Here is a 23,304-nt window from a genome sequence, read left to right as displayed (position 1 = left end):
GCCTGTAAAGTATATGATACCAACATTTTTATAGGTCATATAGTTTCTTAACCTGTCAAGAATCAATTGCGAAGTTTTCCTTTTCTATTTGAAATCAAGTTCCGTGACAAGATACAATACAGCATCGGCGTGGCGATCGCGTTTCTCTAGTCCAACTGGTATCGTCATCATCCCGGATCATCATCAGATCTACCGTCGCCGTCGAGCAGCCGTGACGTTCGTGAGCCTCTAATCGTCTTCGACTCTCTTTTCAACTATTCTGCCATTCGGTTTTTTTTCTCCTATTCATAGCTTGCCTTTCATCCCGCGCTCATAATTTCCCCTATCGCGCAGCACCTGACTGAGTGAGAGGTGGCTTAGTGTGACACATATGGCCAATAAATATATAGATACCTATAGTGGAAGGTTTCCCGTGTGCGCTGGAAAAGAGGTCGCTTGCTGCGCATTTGGCTTCGCTACAAGCAACAGGCGCTTGGCTTAGTTTTGTGTTGTGAGAATGATGTGTTAGGTATTTTTACGAGAGCATTTCGAACGATCCAAAGAGGAATTCCGTCGGGGGCCCTTGCTGTTGTTCTGGTCGAAGATTAGTTGTTTCCGGTTTGTTCGGGAGAGTGGGGTCATGATCTAGTGGTCTAGAAGATTTATGGGACTCCCGGTGGAAACCGTTTAGTTTTTAGTTTATTTCTTTTTGTTTGTTTGTATCTGTCAAGTCGTAGTTAGAAACAGAAGTCAGAGAAACTTGTAACTGTTTTAGCTTGGTAGAGTGTAAAAGAAAATAAATTTCGGAATTTCGTCTCACTTGTGGTTGCGGAATACAGATTGATTATAAGTATTTAGTCTATCACAGATATATATTTTGTGACCTAAAGACCGAGAGAATTACTCATGAAGCTGATAGGGTTCCAAAGAACTGATGTGTAGATACACCAGAAATTTAATCCAAGCATCCTCAATCCATTTTGTTCACTGAACCTTGTTTGAATAACTTGATTATTGTACGCTAAAATCCATTATTTCACTTCATACTCAGCCTTCGTCTCATCCGATCAAAGAATGTTGTACTTTTTCGGGACCAACCCATTGCACTTTGGCTATCCGGTGGAATATTTTGTTATATGCTCACAGAGAACGAGAAGCCGAAAGATTGGCTCTAAACTGCGTCTGTTCCGGAACGGGTAGCTTGAAGGGTTTTGGGTCATTTGGCATAGTCATTGGGCATAAGGTTATTTAGCATAACAGACATTTGTCTTAACGGTTATTTGGCATAATGGTCAGTTGGCATAATTTTGAAAATTGATCACATTGAACGTCATTTTGCTTAACGAATATTTGGCATAATTTATTTTATCTCCAGGATAACGCTCATTTGCCATAATTTGTAATTTACGTAAAGTGAGGGTCTTTTGGCATAATGGTTATTTGGCATAATAGACATCTGCCATAACGGACATTTGACATAATTTTGAGAAGTGATCACACTGGAGGTCACTTACATAATTTTAGACTGTTTCGAGAAGTCAGGTCATTCGGCATAATTTTGAGCCGTGCTACTTACTGCTGAAAATACAAAATGATTCTTATTCTTTTTTACAAATGAATAAATAATATTTACGCCTAATGTGACTTCGCTACATCGCTGCAAGTCGCGTGCTGTCCGATATCGCTGACGCTCCGTCGGACTTAAACTAATTCATGGCCCCGATGTTTGAGTAATCTGGAGCAAACAGGTTTACTTGCGAGGGGCCGCCGCTTCCAATGGCTGGTCGGTGACCTCCTCGCCCGGCGAATGCTCAGCGGCTTTGCGCCGCTTCGGATCCTTCGTCCGAAGCGGCGCAAAGCCGCAAAGCTTCGCCTCAAGTGCTAGAGTATTATAACAATCGAAGATTCAATATATGTAAATTCATTCATCATCGTTTGAAAAACCTGGCGATATCCAGAAATGATAAAGTTAACTATCGTCTGGATCAAATGATATATAACTCGAAAAAACAGCTCATGATATAAAGAAGGATAATGAGGATAATTTTAATTACTGAAACGCTATACGGAAAGCTAGAACTCACTGTCGATCATAATAATGATAACTAAAACAAACATACCACTAGTGGATTGCAGTTTTAGTGCACTGCATCAACACAAATCTATAAAATCTACGCTATACTACAACGTAAGTTATAGACAAACAGCCCATAATTACGAAAATGAACAAACACATTTTTCGGATAATCAAAAATGTATGTTGAAAATTTAAATTAATGAAAATTTTATTTCAAAAAATGTTTATTTTTGTCAGCGAAAGCAGAAAGAGAAAGAAAATATGTTAAATGTGATTGGATCATGGAGAATCTATGGGGTAAAAAAAGTTATTCTAAAAATAACTTTAAACATGTTTTTAATTTTCATACTAATTGATAGCCAACAACACAGTTTTGTTACGGAATACTACTATTCTGTCATTTTAAATCAAAATGCCCGTAACAAAAAATGTTTAACGAATAATTCATGTATTTGGTTTTTGACATGAGTGTCAATACCTTATTTAAGACTTTTTTTGTTGGTATCCAATGAAGAAAACGGATTGAAATGGTAGTGAAGCAAAATCAATTATGCGAAAAAATGCCCCAGAGGCAGGATTCGAACCCAATGCACTAACCCTTATGCAATCCCTGGGGGAAACAAATTCGGGCATTGGTATCTAGCGGGAAAATTAAATGGGTCAAATGTGTTGGGTGCCAGCTGCGGTTGCATGTGATCTCGCTTTGAAGGCAGGGTACGATCACCGTCGTCAGTAAGATACTCATATGTTCTTTTTGGGACGTCATCATATCCTAGGGATAGCATAAGTGTTATTGTATTGGGCTGCAGTCTCAAATGTTGCGGGTTCGAATTCTGCGACCAATATTCCCCATTGGATGCCATCAAAAAAGTCATGAATTTGTGATTTTTAGAAAAAGTCACACCTTTCATTTCAGAGTATTTTTAATGTTCTCAATTTATTCAATTTCTGGAATTTATCAGTGCAAAACAGGGATATTGATGAACCAAACGCTAATGCAAAATGTCATTTGAATCGGAGATGGTAAAGTTTTAGCAGCTGATTTGCTTTATCTTAGAACCTCTCATACCAAAAGGTTGTTAACGCTTATTAGCATATTCATTCCTTAGAGCTTATTAAGCTTATCGAGGAATTCTAATACTGCAATGATCTTACTGTTCTGTCCGACAACACAATCATTAAAAATTTGTTGGGTTTCTAAAGTGCTTCTAATTTCTTAATATTTTTTTTAAATTTTTTTGGGCTGATGTTATTGACTTTAGCGAGCTTTTGATTTTTTTAAATTTCTTATTTTATATTTCTTGAATCTTTAAAATTCATTTTTTTAAATAATTTCTTGAGAATCTAAAATTTCTTGAATTTGTTGATTAATTTTTGTTTAAAATTTTTGAATTGCACGAATTTTACAAATCATTGAACTTTTTTGAATCTCTCCTTTTTCGCATTTCTGGAATTTCTCAAGCATCGTGAATTTTTTGAAATTCTGGTATTTATTTAATGTCCTGAATTTATTGAATTGATTTCAAGGTTTTCATCTCCTGGAATAATTTAAATGCCCTGAATTTCTTGATTTATTTGAATGTTTTAAATTTCTTTATTTTCTTAATTTTTTTTATTTCTTGATTTTCTTAAATTTCGTAATTTTTTAAATTATATGCAATTCTTAAACATTTGTATTTTTCAAGTTACCTATTTTTGAAATTTTTGTTTTTTTTTAATTTTTAAAATTTTGAATTTATTTTATTTTTTTAATGTTCTAAATTTCTTGATTTTCTTAAATTTATTGAATAAGTTATTTTCTTTAGATTTCTCATTCTTTTTTAAAATTGAACTCATTGGATTTATTGAATTATGGGTACTTTCTGAACATGTTAAAGCACTAGCATTTTTAGCATTTTTAAGCTTCTTACATTCCATGAAATTTTTCATTTGATAATTAAAGTCTTCAATTCATTTCATAAATAAAGTGCTCAATTTCTTTAATTGATTTTTTTGAATTAGAAGAATTTCTGGATAGATTTAAAGTTCTCGAATTTCTTAAGTTTCTTGAATTTCTTTTTTTTAATCACATGATTTTTTATTTACAAGTTTACTTAAATTGTTTGATTTTCATGAATATTTCTATTCGCTGATTATTTTTTTTTAATTTCGTGAATCTATTGTTTTATTCAAATTTATAGAATTTTGAGTTTGAATATAGGTGTTATATTCCATTTGAATGCCTTAGGTTCTCTGATTTTCAAAAATGCGGTGAATTTTTCTAAACTCATTTCGATTCTATGAATTTCTCAAAATTTTGAGCATCTTGATTTTTTTCACAATTTTTTTAACTAGTAAAATTTTACGAATACCTTGCTTCTCCTTACTATTTTTTTTAATTTTCTGCATTCTTTGAAAATTTAAAATTTTTAAATTTTTGTGCATTCTGAAATTTTCTAAAATTTCATGAATTGCCTCAATTTTTTATAAAATTTTTTGATGTCTTAATTTTATTGAACTTCTTTAATTTTCATTTTTATGAAATTACTTAAACTTTTTAATTTTTCTTGGATTATAGTTATAGATTTATTTGAATTTGATGACTTTTTCAATATTCTTAGATTTGCAAAATTTCTTGGTTTTTTGACTTTCTCGAATTGATTAATTTTTTTTTAATGTATTGAATATCTTGAATATTTTTACCTAAATTTCTTAATTGTCTTGAATGTCCAGAACTTTTTGAATTTCTGTACTTTTTTAAATTACTCAATTTTTTCAAATATTTTGATTTTTTTAATTTCTCGAATGTTATTAATGTTCTTAATAAACTTATTTTCTGGAATGTTATAACTAATTATAATTAATTAATAATCTTTTATTTATATTTATATTTTATGGTTACTTTAATTTTTTTCTGCATCTCTTTAATTTTCGAGTTTTTTTTTCAAATTACTTAAACATCTTAATTGTTTTTACTTTTTCGACATTGCTAAAATATCCCAGTTTATTATTTGTTGCATTTACTGATGCTTTTTTTCTTAAAATTCGTAAATGTGCACCTTATTGAGTTTCTCGTTCGAGATTTTAACCTTACAGTTATTCGCCTCTTTTTTCGGGTTAGGAAAATCTCAAAAGAAAAATTTCTAACCCTATGTGCGGGGTTGGGAATCGAACCCAGGTGAGCAGCGTACAAGGCCAACTACCCTGTGCCGACCCCCTGTGTTGTTTTTGTATGTTCTGGTTCATTGATGTATTTGAATTTCGTGATTTTTTTTAATTTTTTTATTTAACTTGTTTGTTTTGAATTCTTCATTTTTGCGAATTTCTGGAATTTCGTCATTTTTGCGAATTTCTGGAATTTCCTCAACAGTTTTTTCAATTTTTTGAATGTCTTAATTTCATGGAACTTCAGTAATTTAAAATTAATTAATTAATTTAAATAACTTAAAGATTTAAAATTTCCAGAAATTCTTAAAACTATTGATTTATTTGAATTCGTTTCACTTTTCAATATGCTTTAATTTGGTAAATTTCTAGATTTTCTTAGTTTATTCACTTTTTTTTAATTTTTCAATTTTTTTCATTGTTTAAAGTTATTAAATTTTTTTGAATGCCTTTATTATCTTTTTTCAGCTTCCTGAATATTTTTGATTTTCTCGAATGTCCTGATTTTTTAAAATTTCATTACCTTTTCAAATTATTAAAATTCCTTAAATTTCTCAATTTTTTTGAATTTCTTTAATTTTTCTGAGTTGTTTAATTGTTTTGATTTGTTAGAATTTCTTGGATTTTATAATTCCTTAAATCTATTGGATTTTGTTAAATTTCTGGAGTTTTTTGAGTTTATTGAATATCTAAAATTTCTTAGATTTCTTAAATTTTATGTTTTTTTAAATTTTAAATTTTTTGAATTAATAAAATATCTTATATATATTTTTTTAAGTTTTTTAAGGACCTGATTTTTAGCTCTGTTGCATTTATTGATTTATTTTACTTTGATTTAAAAATGTGTTGATATTTCTGTTTTAATTTTTTTTGATTTATCTAAATTTAGCGTAACTTCTTAAATTTAGTTTCTCTGAATTTTTTAGATTATTTTGTATTTTACATTTATTCCATTTTATCAAATCATGGATTTCTTGAATTTCGAACCTTATTATTAATTTATTTGACGTAAATGTCCTGAAATTTTTTGAAATTTTTTAATTCCTGCAATTTTTTATGGCCTGAATTTCTTGGATGTCTTGCATTAAGTGATTCAATTGAATTTCTTCAATTTCTTGAAGTTCTTGAATTTCCTAATTTTTTTCTTTTATTTTTTTGAATTTCATCGTTTTTTTAATTTTTTTGCCCATTCAGAATTTTTTGAATGTTTTAAATTTATTGATTTTCTTAAATTCCTGGTATGTTTCCAATTTCTTGACTTTCTTATATTTCTTAAATTAAATTTAATTTTTAAATTTCATAATTTTTCAATTTTTTTACAATTCACAATAATTATTTTTTTTAAATTCTGTATGTCCTTTATTCTTTCATTTGAACTTCTTAATTTTCAATAATTTCTTAGATTTCTTAAAAGTAATATAACTTTTTGAATTTTTAATTACTTTAAATTGCTTGCTTTTTAAAATTTCTTGAGATTTTGAAAGCCTTGCATTTTATTGACTTTCTTGAATTCTTGCTAAATTTTCAGATCTGATCGAATTTGTTCAATTTCCCGAAATACTTGGTTTTTCGAATGTCTTGTGTTTAAAGAATTTTTTGAATCACGTTTTTTTTTATTTCTTGCGTATTTTCGAATTTATTGAATTAATTTCGCGATTCATTTTTTTTTAATTTTCTGAATTTCTTTTATGATTAAGTTAATTTGATTTCCTGTGTTCCTTGAACATCATGAATTTCTCAATTTATAGACTATCTTTGATGATCCACTCTCTTTCGTTTCTTAATTTTCCATGAATTTCAGGAATTTTCTGTTTTATTGTTCACGAGAAATATATTTATGTGTTTCGTAAACTAGTGATATGTTCCTATTCACCATCTCGTCGGATCAGTAGTAAATGAGAGAATTCCTAAAAAGAACAAAACTGCCAGTCTCGATGATCTTTTCCGCGTATAATATCCGTCGATTGAGATCAAAATCAACCCACATTCAGAAGGTTAATAAATTATTACAATGTTTTTGACTATTGGTCAATGAGTTTTTTCTGGTCATCAAAATTAAAATTTTAAAGTCAAAACAAAAAGCTTCAAATAAAAAATGAAAACTAACAATATATTCATTGGATACTGCGAAATTTATTTTCAAAAAACAGGCGGTCCTCTACTCCCAGGCCATGAGAGTAGAGGACCTCGTTAAGGGGATATATTCAAAGATGAGGGTAAAAAGTGAGTTAAGTTCATTATTTTTTGAAGAGTTTTATGCCACTTTTATTTGAAAAAGCGATTTTAACATGATTCGAACAGTAACAGAACCAGGCGCCAAAATAAAAAAAAGGATGCAATTGCATTAGCAAACTTCCTACAGCAGTTTAATGGCAAGGTTAAGAGACTGTATATACTGTTTACCTAGAGGGCAACTATGCGAAATAATAAGCAAGTTTCCATCTTGGGATCATAAAGCTTACCAAGCAAAACCCCTAACTGAAAAGTTCAAGGCTACCAAAATTAATAATTTCAGTACAGTTCCTAGTCAAAATGTTCAGAACCACTTCGTTTTTGTATTTTCTAATACTAATGAAAGGGACAGAATAATATTTAAAATATTTGAAACAATGACCATCACGCGAATATTCGCCACAATCAGATAGCACCACTCTTGTACAACTATCCACAATCTCCCTGTCATCATCCATCCCACATATTTATCATAATTGACCATTACCCCGGCGGCGTCGGCTGTGGCGGCGTCATTCAATCGATTGCATAACGGTTCGACGGGAATGGAACGCCTGGCAAAGCGTCACTGCCGCTAAATGAATAAAAAAAGAACGCCGAGAAAGCCAATGATAGCTCTTATCACAGTCATAGCCGCAGTCTATGTCGGACCAGGTTGAACGGGGGGTTGGCCATTTGGTGGTCGATTGAGTCAGTCAATTAGTATGCCTCTACAAGTTTTGCGAGCAATCCATTCCGAGCGATTAGTCGATTAATTTCACGCCGCACTGTCGATAATCGTTTTCCAGTGTATATATATAAAAATAAATATAAGAAAGGTAAAAAGCGGTGCTAGCTGAGGAGGGGGGGGGGGCTCGGGGGGTTTATTACGGGAGAGTAGGAGGCGTTATCAACCAATTTCCAGCTCAGCTAATTGATGACTGATTGATTGGTGGTTGCGTTACGTTTGGGAGAATCGATTCACATACCTCTGTGCATTGATGGGGATGGGAGGGAGTTTAACCATTCAGTGTACTCGCTTTTGCGAATAATTGAAGAGCCGAAAAATTGTAATGAATAGAAAACATCGTTGAAACGTATGATTGATAATAGCATCGGGACTGATAACCGATACCGTGAGAAGTATCATAAGTATTTTAAGGTGAAGGAATCGAAGTGGCCTTGAGAACATAGGATCGAGTGGCATAGGCAGATGCGGCCGATTTGTTGTGTACGCTTTTCCGAAAATATTTTTTATTTGTTCTCGTTATGAAAGCTTGAGACTTACACAGAAAAAAATGTTTTGTAATCTACAGTTTACATCTGATTGATGAAATTAATATGAAAATGAGAAAAAAAAATGAATTAGTGAATAGATAAATAAATAAATATATATAAATAAATGAATGTATGAATAAAAAAATAAAAGAATAACTAAGTAAAGAAATTGATGAATAACCAAAATAAAGGCCAGTCGGTCCTTTTCTCGGGTTAGGAAAATCTCTTAAGAAAAATTGTAGAAACCCTATTAGGCCCAATAGAATATCCTTATTCTACATTTTTCCTCTGTATAGAGAGTTATTATTGTGCCATTTATATAACCTAAGCCCGAAGCAAGTTGAAAAAAATCATGCAGCTATGTGAGTTATGTATGAAGATCAACAATTGAAATTATTTTTTTTCTAAACATGTGCATTTTCTCAAAATCTTTAGGGCCCATATTGTTAGTACCTTCGTAAGAGTTGCTTAAAATGGCATTACCCTAGACTTCTTAGAAGACACCATCCTTCTATCACGACAACGCCATCAATCTCGACTTTACAAGCGGGAACTTAAACATGATTGTTGTTCAGCATCGTTTGCCATTTCACAATGGAACGACTTACACCAGCTCACTGTCTTGTATTACGAAAATCAGTGCCCTGTTTCGTGCACTCCAATCACACCATCGTCGGCATAATCGGTTAATTGAGTCCACTATTCGCCATACCATCGAAAAGGAACTATAGCGTTATTGGATGATGAGCGACCAAATCGACCCCATCCAGCACGCAGTGAAGAATACATAGTGGCCATGGCCACGAGAGTACGCGACGATCGCGAAGAATCGATTGGATGCGTATTTAGTCAGATACTTGAAATGCTCGAATACGTCATCAAAATTGGACCGCTGGAATGGACTCCATTCAGCGCTGCTGTGGTCAAAAACCAAAAAAAAAATGTTTTCAAACAATAAATGAATGTTCTTTCGAGTGATAATACAGGTTTCGCGATTTTAATCGTTTTATATTTTTTAGCGAATTTAAAAAAAAAAACCTATTATGAATAACTTTATAGTTTCCTGGCGTAGAATTTGTCATTAATGAATTACATTAAAATAAACCAACATTTCTTTAAAATCATACACCTATAAACGATATCTATTATCGTCCATCAATTCTTCTTTCTCTCTCAAGATTGAAAACGGATCCTTTTAAGCTTCATGCAAGAAATGCTGGATAATATTGCTAAATTTAATTTTAGACTGCTATAGAAAAACAACTCATGTTAAAAAGAAGGAATATTTATACAGAATGTTTAATTTGCCATTCCTATTATTACAACACATAAAAGTATTGTAATTACAGGAATATTTAAACAGTTTCGAATTTAGGAAAAATAAATCACATTCGATGTAACTTATGTCGTTTTTGCTTGAAGCAAAACTGAAGCAGGTTCTATCTAATCCCAGCTGCTGTCAAAATGTATGAAATGTAGAACCTGCTTCAGTATCGGGGTCCAGCAAAAACACCATTAGTTGGCACTTATGTAATGCTCTATTACGTTAAAACTTTTGGCCAAATAGCGTCAGGACCAAAAACATTTCGTCCGATGGCCCAATCGGTCAAATTGCTCAATCGGTCAAACGGCTAAATCGGCCACAACGGCCACAACGGCCAAATCGGCCGAATCGGTCAAATCAGTTAAATCAGCCAAATCGGTCGAATCAGTCAAATTGGTCGAATTAGCCGAATTGTCCTAAAAATCGGCCAAAACAGAAAAAAAACAGCCAAATTAGCAAAATCAGAAAAAGCGGTCAAATCAGCCAAATCGACCAAACCACCTATATCGGCCAAATCAGCTAATTCGATCAAATCAGTCAAATTGGCCAAATCACCCAAATCGGTGATTTCGGTCAACTCGGCCAAATCGACGAAATCGGCCAAATCAGCCAAATCGACCGAGTCAAACTGGTCAACTAACCAAATCGGTAAAATCGGCTAATCGCCCAAATTAGCCAAATCGGCCAAATTTGTGAAATCGGACGAAACAATAAAATCGGCCAAATCTGCGAAATCGGCAAAATCTGCCAAATAAGCCATATCAGCCGAATTGATCAAATCAACCAGATCAGCCAAATCGGCCAAATCGGTCAAACCAACCAAATCGGACAAATTAGTCGAATCGGCCAAATCAGCCTAAACGATCAAATCTGCCAAATCGACTAATCCGGTCAAATCAGCGAAATTGGCCAAATCAGCTAATTCACCCAAATCAGCTAAATCGGCCAAATCAATCAAATTGGCTAAATTAGCCAGATTTGCAAAATCGGTCAAATCAGCAGAATCGGCCAAATCAGTCAAATCGGCAAATAAACCAACTCGACTAAATTCGCCACATCGGTCGAATCAGCCAAGTCGAACAAAATTGCCAAGCCCGCCAATCGACCAAATCAGCTATGGGCCAAATCAGACAATTCAGCCAAGTTAGTGAAATCGGCCAAATCATCGAAATCGGCCAAATCAGCTAAATCAGCCAAATCCGCCAAATCTATCAAATTGACCATATTCGCCAAATCGGTCAAATCAGCCAAATCGGCGAATTCGGCTTTATCAGCGAAATCGGCCTATTCAGCAAAATCGGTCAAATCATCCAAATCGACCAAATCAGCCAAATCGATTAAATCAGCAAATCGATTAAAGCAGCCAAATTTGTTAAATCGGTCAAATCAGCCAAATCGTCAAAATCGGCCATGTCAGCCAAATCGACCAAATCGGCCAAACCCGCCAATCAACCAAATCGGCCAAATCAGCTATCGGCTAAATCTGCCAATTCGTCCAAATCAGAGAAATCGGCAAAATCAGCCAAATCGACCAATTCAGTTTAATCGGCCAAATGTGCCGAATCGGTCAAGTCAGCCAAGTCGGTCAAATCAACCAAATCGGTCAAATCAGAGAAATTGGCCAGATTGATATATCAAATTGGCCAAATTAGCCAAATCGGTCAAACCAGCCAAATCGGCAAATTCGGCCAAATCAGCAAAATCGGCCAAATCAACAAAATCGGTCAAATCTGCCAAATCGACCAAATCAGTCAAATCGGCTAAATCAGCAAATCGACTAAAGCAGCCAAATTTATTAAATCGGGCAAATCAGCCAAATCAACCAAATCGACAAAATCGGCCAAACCCGCCAATTAATCGGTCAAATCAGCTATCGGCCAAATCTACCAATTCGGCCAAATCTGCCGATTCGGCCAAATCAGAGATATCGGCAAAATCGGCAAAATCAGCCATATCGCCCAATTCAGCTTAGTCGGCCAAATGTGCCAAATCGGTCAAACCAGCCAATTCGATCAAATCAACAAAATCAGTGAAATTGGCCAGATTGGCTGAATTAGTAGAATAATCTAATTCGCCGAAATCAGCTAAATCGGCCAAATTAGTAGTTTGCCAAATAGGATAAATCAGCCATATCGACGAAATCGTCCTAAACAGCGAAATTTTCTAAATCAGCCAAATCGGCCAAGTCAGCAAAATCGTTCAATTCAGCTAAATCGGTCAAATCAGCCAAATCGACTAAATCAGCCAAATCGACCAAAGCAGCCAAATCGGCCAAATTTGCGAATTCGTCCAAATCAACAAAATCGACGAAATCGGGCTGGTCAGCCAAATCGGCAAAAAAGGTAGATTGGCCAAATCAGCTACATCGGCCAAATTGGTGAAATCGGCCAAATCATCGAAATCGACAAAATCAGCCAAATTGCCCAAATCAGGGAATCGGCAAACTCAGCCAATTCGGCCAAATCGGCAAAATCAGCCAAATCGGTCAAATTTGAGAAATCGGCCAAATCAACCAAACCGGCCAAAACGGCCTGGTGAGCCAGATCGACCAAATCAGCCACATCGGCCAAATGTACCAATTAGTCAAATCGGCCAAATCAGCGAATCAGCAAACTCAGCCAAATCGGCCAAATCAGCGAATCGGCAAACTCAGCCAAATCGGCCAAATTAGTCAAAGTTGCCAAATCGGTCAAATCGGTCCAATCAGCGAAATCAGCCAAATCGGGCAATTCGTCTATATCAGCCAAATCGACTAAAGCTGCCAAATCGGCCAAATCAGATAAACCAGCCAAATCGGCCAAGTCAGCCAAATCGGCAAATAAACCAACTCGACCGAATCAGCCACATCGACCAAATCAGCCAAACCCACCAATAGACCAAATTGGCCAAATCATCCAATTTGATCATATTTGTGAAATCGGCCTAACCAACAAAATCGGCCAAATCAGTAAAATCGGCCAAATCAACCAAATCGGTCAAATCAGCTAAATCGACTAAAGCAGCCAAATTTGTGAAATCAGCCAAATCAGCGAAATTGGCCAAGTCAGCCAAATCGACAAATAAGCTAAATCGGCCAAATGGTCTAATCGGATAAATTAGGCTTTCGGCCCAAATAGCACTTTCTGTAAAATGGCCCACTCGGCTAAATGGCTTTCGGCTAAAAGACGCTTTTGGCCCAAATGGCACTTTCGGTCAAATGATTGGACAACGTAAAGTGGTTCATTAAAATCACGTTTAAAATAGCATCCTACAATAAAACGGTATGTATTTTCATTTTGATTATTATTTTTGGTGCGATTTCGATTTATTAAATTAAGAATTTTGTGAAAAAGTTCACAGGTAAACTGCCCATGATGGCATATTTGTCCCACTTGTTATGGGGTTTCCTATCTTGATGGGGCTGATTTGCGATCATGGGCAGTAGGTATTAAGACATATTGAGTTTGTGAATTAATTCACAAACATGAAGAACAGATCACGGTTAAAATGTATTGAACAAAGGATCGGTTAACGACGCACAGTGAGCCGCAAACAATATTCCAAAGTCAATAAATAAAATTACGAATCAATATTAAACTTATGACTAATATTGAGAACTAGTTCAAGGACATGAAAGTTTGGGTAGTAGCTAAGTTGGAACTAAGACTGAGGTTCACAATAAAATCAAATAATCTTAAATTAAAGCGTTTTAAAGAAAATACGGAAGAAAAGTCATTTACAAAACTCATGAAACTTCTGTTGATGGATCCAACCCCTATTAGGAACTTCATATAGCTTCAAAAAATAGGCAAATTAGAACATTTGACAAACCCACATTACTTAAAGCCTCTACCAAAACTAGCGATCAGCGGTCGATGCGACCTCATCATCAACCTAATCGATTGCAGCTGTGATTATTTTCCATCTTCTATCAAGCGCACAGCCATACATTTATTGTGTATCTACATGTACATACCGAAGAGGCATTTGATCCAGTTTGGGTCGAGTTGTGGAATGTGTACCATTTCGACGACCGTGGCGAACCGGTTTCATAAAATCCACCACGATCCAGAACGAAATAGGTTAACGTTGATGCTGCTGGCTAGCTATCTAGCTAACTGCCGTGGCGCGGTAACCGCATGCCGCGCGGCGCAGGGCCACGGACCATTGCATTGTCCAGTGAAAACCGAGCAGCAAAGCTCCGCTAACTAAATCAAAAGCAGTTTAGCGCACAAAGCTCACAAGTGTTCAGTCGAAATATGCAATTTATGTGTGTATGTATGTATGTATGTAAAATTCCGCGCAGCAGCAGCAGCAGTAATCTCAGAGGCACCCTCCACCAACTCGGCAGGAATTTAAAAGACTTTTTTCGAACCTATAGCCTAACGGGTTTTGGAGAAGCACTGACTGAGAGCTGGAAAAAGCACGGCGAAGCAGAAGAAAAAGTAACAAAAAGCACGTCACAACAGATGGAGAAAGGTTGTGCTTCCTCCTCGGTGGGTACGTGCTTACACAATGGGTTAGTTAATCGTGCGGTCAAAATTTGAGTATTTTTCCGTAAAATGCCAAAAATTGTCTTTTGCTCCGGCTTCAAAACCACTGTGTGGTTTTACTAGCGAGGAGACTCCCCGGGATAGAAGAGGCGACGAACCCCTCCAAATCTAATGAGCTCGAACCAAAATAAAGGGGAGAAGAAAAAACCCAATCAAATGTCGAATGACTTATGTGAGCGGGTTCGATCGTCGTCATCGGCGGCGGCAGCGTCCAATGAAGAGAATGGATGCGTCTTTCTTTAGGAATCGCGCGCGGCCGGCCAGCAGCAGCAGTTGGTATAACTGTTATGTGATTGAACGAGGAAGAGCCAATCAATTGCGCGGGGTGGGGTGGTGGGATAGAGGAAGAGAGGCGGTTGGCTATCAGGTGGTAGCAAACTGTGAATCCATACAGACATGCAGGGAAGCATGGAGGCATGAACATGGGTTTCATTCCATGTGGTGATCACGTCGCCGTCGTCTTCCGAATCGGCAAACCGAAGCCAGGAGGAGACTCGGTACGATGTCTTTGCACCTCTTTGGCCACGGATGGTCGGTTGGTTTTGGTTTTCCATACACCGGTATTTATATCGCTGGTTGTGCCTCTGCTGCAAATGTAGGTCACTCGGTATTTCTTCCCTCTTGATGGTTGTGTAGTCGCTGCTGCTGGCGCTGGCAACGCGGCAGTTAAGTGTGGCCATCGAGAGAAAGATAGCTATTTGAGGCACGTGTTGAGGTAGGGAACAGGATACGGGAACTGACTGGTTGTCGATTGTTTAGTTTGTTGATCGATTGTAAGCGTTGCGTGAAAGTAATGCTGCTCGCGGCAGCGACAGTCATCGGAAAGCGTTTTTTTGTTTTTATTTTAAAAGCAAGGTAAACATTACATATTGGCTCAAAGGTTCAGCAAAATCAAGCTCGAATGAGTCACAATTTGATGTTATAATTACTGAGCAGTATTTGCACTGTTGCTTCATATTTTGGAACAATGAATTTTCACTATGCTATATTTCTCCTTAATTGAAAAAAACTTTATTTTTTCTACACCGAGGAGAAAATTGTTTAAAACCACATTTGCGCGTGAAGGGCATAAAACCTATAAATTAGCTGTGGAATTCGTGTTGCTATTTCGACATCAGATTTGTTTTTTAAACATCATAAACGACCAAATACTTCATTTTCTTTCTATATTGTGATAACTTTATGCGTATAGATTAGGAGATACGGTCTGGGAATCAAATATCCCCAAGGATCAAGTATCCTCACTCTCCCCTAACTAATATCAACTTAAAATTTTCCCGTTTGGGAATTTTGCATAGTACCAGGCGTTTGATTCTTATACCAAAAGTTGGCTTCGGTACACATTCCTCGTCGGCAAACAGAATCTCTTTGCCAACTATCAAGACGTCACTCGGCACTAGCCAGTTGTTAAGCGTTCACGCAAGACGTGTGACTTGTTGGATTTTAGTATCTAACCAGCGCCAATTTGGTGCTGGATTAGACTTACCTAACTAGCATTAAGTTGATGTTAGTTACTGACGAGAAGAATTCGAACCACCAAAAAACATAACAACGTCGTTTGATTGTGTTCAATATAATCGAATAAAACTTTAGCTTTTGGGTCCAGATTAAACATGGCCGGAGTTAGATTTAGGAAAGAATGCACCACGGGAAAATGCTTCGTAATTTTGTGATAAAATTACGTGATATTGCTCTTTACATTTTACAGAATTTTGATTCATCTCTTTGGTGCGCAAAGAAAAATTCCCGAAATATTCTTTTTTTTGTACTATCCAGTGATTTTCTTTCCATCAGTGAAAAATGTTTTGCAGAGAGTTTAGCAGGACGAAAGCCATTTTCCTGAAAAATAAACATAATCCCTTCGCAAATTTTAACACAAAAGAAGTACGTAATAACGTACAGTGGCGCAGCCTTGAATTGAATTGAATACTTTACACTGGCGTCACAAATGAACTCAAGTGTACATTTTTGGCAGTTCGCTTGTACTGTACTGGTTAAATGGAAAAATTATTTGCGAATTGTTTCGAGCGAATCTAGTAGCCCACAAAATTTTTCGAAGTCCATGTAAACAGTACAAGTGAACTGGAAAAAAGTGAGGTTAACTGTGTCCGTAAAAAACCTAATTCAAAAAAAGATTGTTGATGACCAGTTTAATTTAAAAAAATATTTAATATTTAAATAAGGATTTTGGAAGTATATTATCTGATCATTACATTGAGAACTTAATGTTTTAAACACCGTTGGGACTTTTGGTAAATTGTGGGATTATGATTTTTTAACTGATCTCTTAGTGAGGAGCTTATAATTGACAATTCATGTCAATATCAAATAAAATACCTGCATGGAAACATCCACATAGATACTAATGCAAAAAGGCATTTTCCGTTGGACTCTAGTAGCCCAGGATCAGTGTTTAGGAGCATTTGGTTTTCTTTTGTACTATCAATTATTTGAATAGCCACTATGCAGGATTGGAAATGAAGAAAATTTAAAAAAAAAAAGCAAGTTACTATTTATAATGTACATTTGGGTACTGAATTAAATGGCGTAATACAGTTTCGTATACAAGGACTCATTCTTATGTTATGAACGTTAATAGCAAAGAAAAGTAAAATAAATGCTCGAAAACAGTTTTTACGGTCAATATCATATAGCTTCGAAACAGTCAGCTTTAGAGGTTAAGTATTTTCGAAGAATTTTGCAATGTAAAACATCTTCTGATATTAATGCTTCAAACAAATTTAGTCTAGAAAAACTTGGTGCCTTCAATAAAGTTTTAGAGAATTTTATTACAAATAACGTGGCTGCTAAACTTTCACTTAAATAATTTAGTTACCAATCAGTCTAAGGCTGTATCAAGAAGTTGTCTCCAGTTCACTCGGTCAATGGCTGTTTGTCTCCTCGCAGGACACGAAGATCCCGCAGTCCCGCTTAACACCCTTTTTATAGATTGGACATACTACTTCCTTCATCCAATCCTCCGGTAAGATCTGTTTCTTCAAGATCTTCAAAACCCACAGAATGCTCTAACAAACACCTCTCTTCCGTGCTTCAGCAGTTCACATGGCAGTTGATCATTGCCAGCGGCTTTATCAGTTCTCAACCGTCCGATCTCCTCATAAATCTTAGGTAGATCCGGCGCTCTCGTTATCTACTGCTATTTCGATGTTCGTCATTATACACTTATCGATCAACTCACACTCGGTCGTGAGAAGGTCTCCATTAGTATCTTTTCATATTTCGGCCTGTGGCACAAATCCTTTGCTCGAACGATTTACCTGCTCGTAAAACTCGTAAACTCTTCGGTATCCCGATCTTCTTGAAGGGATTCTGAATCTATATTCGCACTGCGGAAGGTGCGAATATTTGTAATATATAAACTTCAGTTTATTAGAACGTGGTCGATTTAGTTCTCAGTTTGTTAACTAGGTGATCTCAAGGGTGGCGTTCATGTCGCTGATGAGGAACTTTACATTCCGCTTAGGGCTCCAAATGCGCGTAAAATCTTTCTTTCTCGTTCTCGGATCACGCCTCGTGAGGGCAGTGAACGTTGACGATGCTGTAGTTGTAGAAATGGCCGTTGATCCACACACATCCTTTTGCTGATCATCGTCTGTTATTTGATTACGTGTTGGCGCATCTTGCCCAGCACTACAAAGCGGATTCCCAACTCGTTTGTTGTCGCTTCAATAGAAGGTAACCGCTCGATAACCGCTTTTCCCCACATGCTGGCCCGCCAAGCAAAGTTCCTACAATGTTACGGCTTTCAAGTTGCAGTTCGATGTGCCAAGTTTTCAGTCTTTTTTTCGCTACGTAAGCTTTGACCGATTGTTCCGATCCGCCTTTTCTTCCTGATTCTTCACAACGTGGTATTTCTGGGCCGTCACTGGGAAGTATTCACCATTTGACGACCAACCTTCGAAGTTGGTTTCGAAATTATGTAACCGTGAGAAAAGTTATCGAACATATATTCCACTTCAAAAGTGTATATTCTTTGATTTTATAACATTTAATAAAAGAAAGTTATTTGTAAAGATATGAAAAATTGGTTTAAAACCGTCTTTATCAGTGGCGTAGACAGAAATTTGGTTTGGGGGGAAGGGTCAGTTTGATGACAATCATATTTTTTTTTTGGAAAATGCTTAAATTTAATATGAGTTTGATAAATTATTGAAAATTCAGAAACATACGTAGTATAACAGATGTTGTTTGAGGCTACAAATATGGAGAATCAACATGGAACAGTTTTCAAACATCTATAGATTATTTTCTTGCAAAATATGTCAATGACGTCAAAGAATGTGATCTTTTAAAGTGGGATAAATGTTCGAAAAAATTTTCAACGTTCAAGATCACCTAATTTAAAAATCCTTAGCTTCGAAGGTTTGACACGTGTGAGAGGTTTTCCAACATAAAATAGCGCATACTTTAATATAAATATTTTAGCGATTAATTCGCATAGAGGTATTTATGGAGAAGTAAAATAGCAAGAGACTTGGCGTTATTGATAATGTCATTTTAAACAATTTCATTGAAAATATGAAGGATACATGAATGCAGCATATCGAGATATAAAACAACATGCTATATTTTTAGTCAGTGGAGTAAAAATATCTGAACTTAGAAGGAAATTGTTTAAAACCATCATTGTGGGTTGTGAACACCGAACCTATAACTAAATTCGCAATGGAATTTGCGTTTCGACAGATTACTCATCAAAATCCGACACTAACTTAGTGATAGGACTAAGCAAGCGCATAATTGATGCTATCTCCAAAAAACGGAAACACTGTTTGTGTTTCTAGGCAACCCTCTAGTCCTTTCAATATTTGGGATTTTTTTTAAAGCTTGTTAACTTAAATATATTTTTTGTAAGCTTCAGAGACTCATACCTTGAATGGAATGTGAATTTTATTGTTTATAAATCGCAGAAGAGATTTTTCAAACACAGTAATAACAGAATATCTTGGTGTAAAGGTTTTCTACCAATATATTTCGATACTCTGAATGTATTTGATATTTATGTCTTCAACAAAGTTGTTTGAAATAGCAATTTCGAAAACTTGGCTGGAGACATTAAGCCTCGACTTAAATTTTCTTGAAGAGTAAATTCTCTTTAATTACTTGTAGGAAAATTAACCGCCAAAATTATTTTACTAAAGAATGGGCAGTTTTACGTTTTGAAGTTCTCCAATGTAACTTAACATCGAAATTTAACAGTTTCGAATGAATGTGATCGTGACCGTTCAAAATTTATTGAGTATTCATTTTACTTTTCACAACGAGTCCTAGTACCTAATTCATATAATTGATAATACAACAAGTGCTCATCAAATCCGAGCCTAACCTGGTAGAGACAAACTGTAAACGTCATTTTTCAGCATCTTCCAGCTAGTTTCCGAAATGTTATTCTTGTTATTAACCATATTAAATTTTTGTCTGAACTCTACGCAATCTTAAAAAAAACACATTTTCAGCAAATGTTGAAATGTATGGAAATTTTCGATGAGCAAGTTTATATGTTTCATAGACAATCAACCTATTCCAACTTACCTTTCCATTCGAAAAAAATTTTCTAATCCATATTTTGCAGCATCTTTCCAAAAATGAGCTCATGATAATTCAGACAGTTATTTTATTTAACATGGAAGTAAATTGACAATTATGGGATTTCGACTAAGAGATAAGTTACATGATCCCCTTCCCACAATTTTCCTAAAGCCCTCATGATGCTTAAAACGGTTCTCATTGTAGTGATCAGAGAATATTCTTTCAAAAATGTTTAGTAGAATATTTAATTAAATTGGTCAGCATCAACCCCAACCCCCCCCCCCCCTCCCCTGGCTATGCTACTACTCTGATGAGACCTACTGAAATCGAACCTTGTTTTCAGCTAAGCAGGCGAGTGCTAGCAAATGCTATATTTCTCCCTAAGGATTTTGGACTTAGCGTCAGCCCGGTGCATTGGTCAAGTGGCGTGGTTCTGAAGAGACGAAGTCGAAACGCAAACACCTGAACTAATTAACTGATGAACTGTTTTTATTGTCCAAACTTTCAATATTTTATCAAATTTACATTATATTTTCGAAAAAATAACGATTTTCATCAAAACCCCCCTCAAACCAAATTTCTGGCTACGCCACTGATAACGTGAATATTCACAAAATTTTATAATCAAACGTACTCGAATTTACTGTATCAAATACTGTTTTGTTCGAATTGTCATGAATGTAGCTTAATTTTTAAAGAGCGAGTAAACGCGCTTTAACCCTCCGGAAGTCGCGCTAATGGCCCACTGAACGAGCAGCCGCTGTTGCTCTAAGCTGATTTCGCTAGATTTTCAGAGCAGCGTGCACTCAGTGTACTAGCGCGACTGCCGGAGGGTTAACCTAGGCTCATTAGCCAGGGCAAGGAGTAGATACTTCTGTCCCATCCTTAAGAACCACAGGAGTGACATTAACCTTCTTAGCCAAGTCACTCCCAACGTTTTATCCTAACCCACTATAAACTGAAACGGTTGGTACGGTTGTCCTCGTTCCTTCCTCATTCAAGTTTCAAAACGATTTGTTGGTTGAATTGTTCATTAAAGGAATAATTCAATTGCCGTATTATAATATGCTTCAAATATTAATGGTGACAAGAAAAAAAACTAAAGAATATATGCAGTGTTTTGCAGGATGCTTTTCAATACTGGCTGTGTAAGGGTTAGAATAGAAATAGAATAGAATTGTCATGAATGTAGCTTCATTTTTAAATAAAACCTTTCATAGAATTGAACCGTTTCTCCGCATACACAAATCACCTGCCAGATCAAATATTTTTTGGCAAATTCTCTCTAACATTCTGTGGAACGGTAAACTAGGTCGCTGATATAATCTTAACCGTAGAGATATCGCAAGTCGGCCTTGACGCAAGCTTCATCCTCTATAATGATGAAATTCGATTTGGTGAACAGCTATGTGTAAAGTTTCGTGGGACCGGTTTTTTGCTTAATCCGATTTAATTTTATAAACGCGTAATCTAGAACGCTGAATACTTTGAAATCTTAAATATCTATTGCTGTAATTAAAGCAAATTGTCAATTTAAAATAAATTAGTTTCCAAAGTTTCAAACAGTTTTTCTTTATTATCCCAGGTCATCAAAATTAATACATGAATGAATAAATGTTTTAGCTCCAGTTTATCAGAGTTCAACTCATGTTAAGCTGTGTTCCTAAAGCTTACCGTGTAGATAAAGTAAATGATTGACATGCGAGACGCAACAATACTACCGATGCGTGTGAATTAATAATCTGAACAAACGCAATCGTTGACGGAAGCTGATGTATCGTGTGAATCGTATTCTAGTTCGAGACGGGTCGAGGTTTAAAGTTAAACCATCTCTAGTCTATATATCCGTTAACAGAGGTAGGCTTGCTAATCTGAAAAAAAATCGCAGCTCATTGTAACGAATTCTACACAAGGGAATCCACTGCCAACGAACGATCATGTCCAGCCTTGACAGGCTATACAACTCATTCGTAAACATTTTCTACACAAATATCATTAAAATAGTGATCATAATAAAAACGTCCGACGCAGCAAGCAAATCTTTAATTCTGCGGGAATTGAAATCATAGTTTTTATTACTCTGATGAGGTTATCTGTCGCGTAATGTGTCGTAAAGCTACTTGTAAAGTATCTAAATAACAATTTCTTAAACTTGCTCAATTGTTCCGATCACCTGGACGGCAACAATGTTGCAGAGTCCTTCAGCCACGCGCTGGTCGTAATCCCTCTCGTACAGAAAAGCCGACAATTTGTACAACCACGTTGAAATTAACTTCGCACTTTGGTCATAAACTAGGATGTTAATGCCTCCCGTGTCAAGCTACTAAATACTTGCACTTTTGAGCTATCCGACTAGGCCTGGGTCGTCTATTCGAGGGACAGAACCAGGGTAATTAAATTTAACGCCTAAGCTAGTCTCGGGACAGTTGGAGACCATCAAAAAGCCTGCTACGATGACGACGACCTTCGTTTTGCCTCCAACGCGAATTAGATGAAGACTAGACTGCAAGGGATCAAAGAGGTTCGTGCCGCCGCGCGTTGTTTGCTACCAGAAGTAAAGGGTGTAATGTTTAATTACCCACTCGGATGTGCAACATTTCCAGCACGGTTGCTTATCGTTATGTAAATATTACTTCACGTCACACAGAAGTTGCGTCGTAACAGGGAGCTGCTTTCGTGTCGGCGAGTGTACTTATGGGGGGCTCAAACAAACTAGCAAGTTGTGAGAAATAAAACGGCACACTTGACGACACCTCTCGACAGACGCGTACGGAAGTTTCCTCGTCACCAGCTAAATGATTCAGACACTTGATTCTCGTGCCACCGTTTCGAGTGGGTGTAAGTCAGCGCAGGAGTTAAAAATAAGCCATGAAAGACAATCAAAATGATAATGTATTAAATTAAACGTTGAACCCTGCGCCTAGCGGCGGGGTTCCTGCACGGGTCTAAGAGGCTTAATCGAACCGTGAAAATGGACAGCAAACCACGCTACTAAGCATTACGATCGTGTCCGCCAACAGCGCCGACTAGGGTGGTCAGCCAAAGTTTGGGAAGTGCGCGGAAGCCAGTAAGAAGCCAACAGCTACAATTAAGCCTGTTCCAATGAATTAATTAATTTTTCAAGGCCAACTCCAAATACAGCAGTCGGGTGCTGCTATCATGGTAGGGAGTGCGAATGTTTAGCAGAGCCGGTTCGCTCCCCGGCAACT

General features: G+C 36.2%; 1 protein-coding gene across 3 annotated transcripts in view; it reads right to left on the bottom strand.

Annotated features, from left to right (window-relative positions):
• The window catches only part of LOC131692065 (SH3 and multiple ankyrin repeat domains protein 2), a 415,982-nt gene that overhangs the window by 225,376 nt on the left and 167,302 nt on the right, over window positions 1-23,304 (bottom strand). The window lies entirely within an intron of this gene.

Source organism: Topomyia yanbarensis, chromosome 3 (assembly GCF_030247195.1).
Source record: "Topomyia yanbarensis strain Yona2022 chromosome 3, ASM3024719v1, whole genome shotgun sequence".
NCBI lineage: Eukaryota > Metazoa > Arthropoda > Insecta > Diptera > Culicidae > Topomyia > Topomyia yanbarensis.
This window is presented reverse-complemented; position numbering and strand designations above follow the sequence as displayed.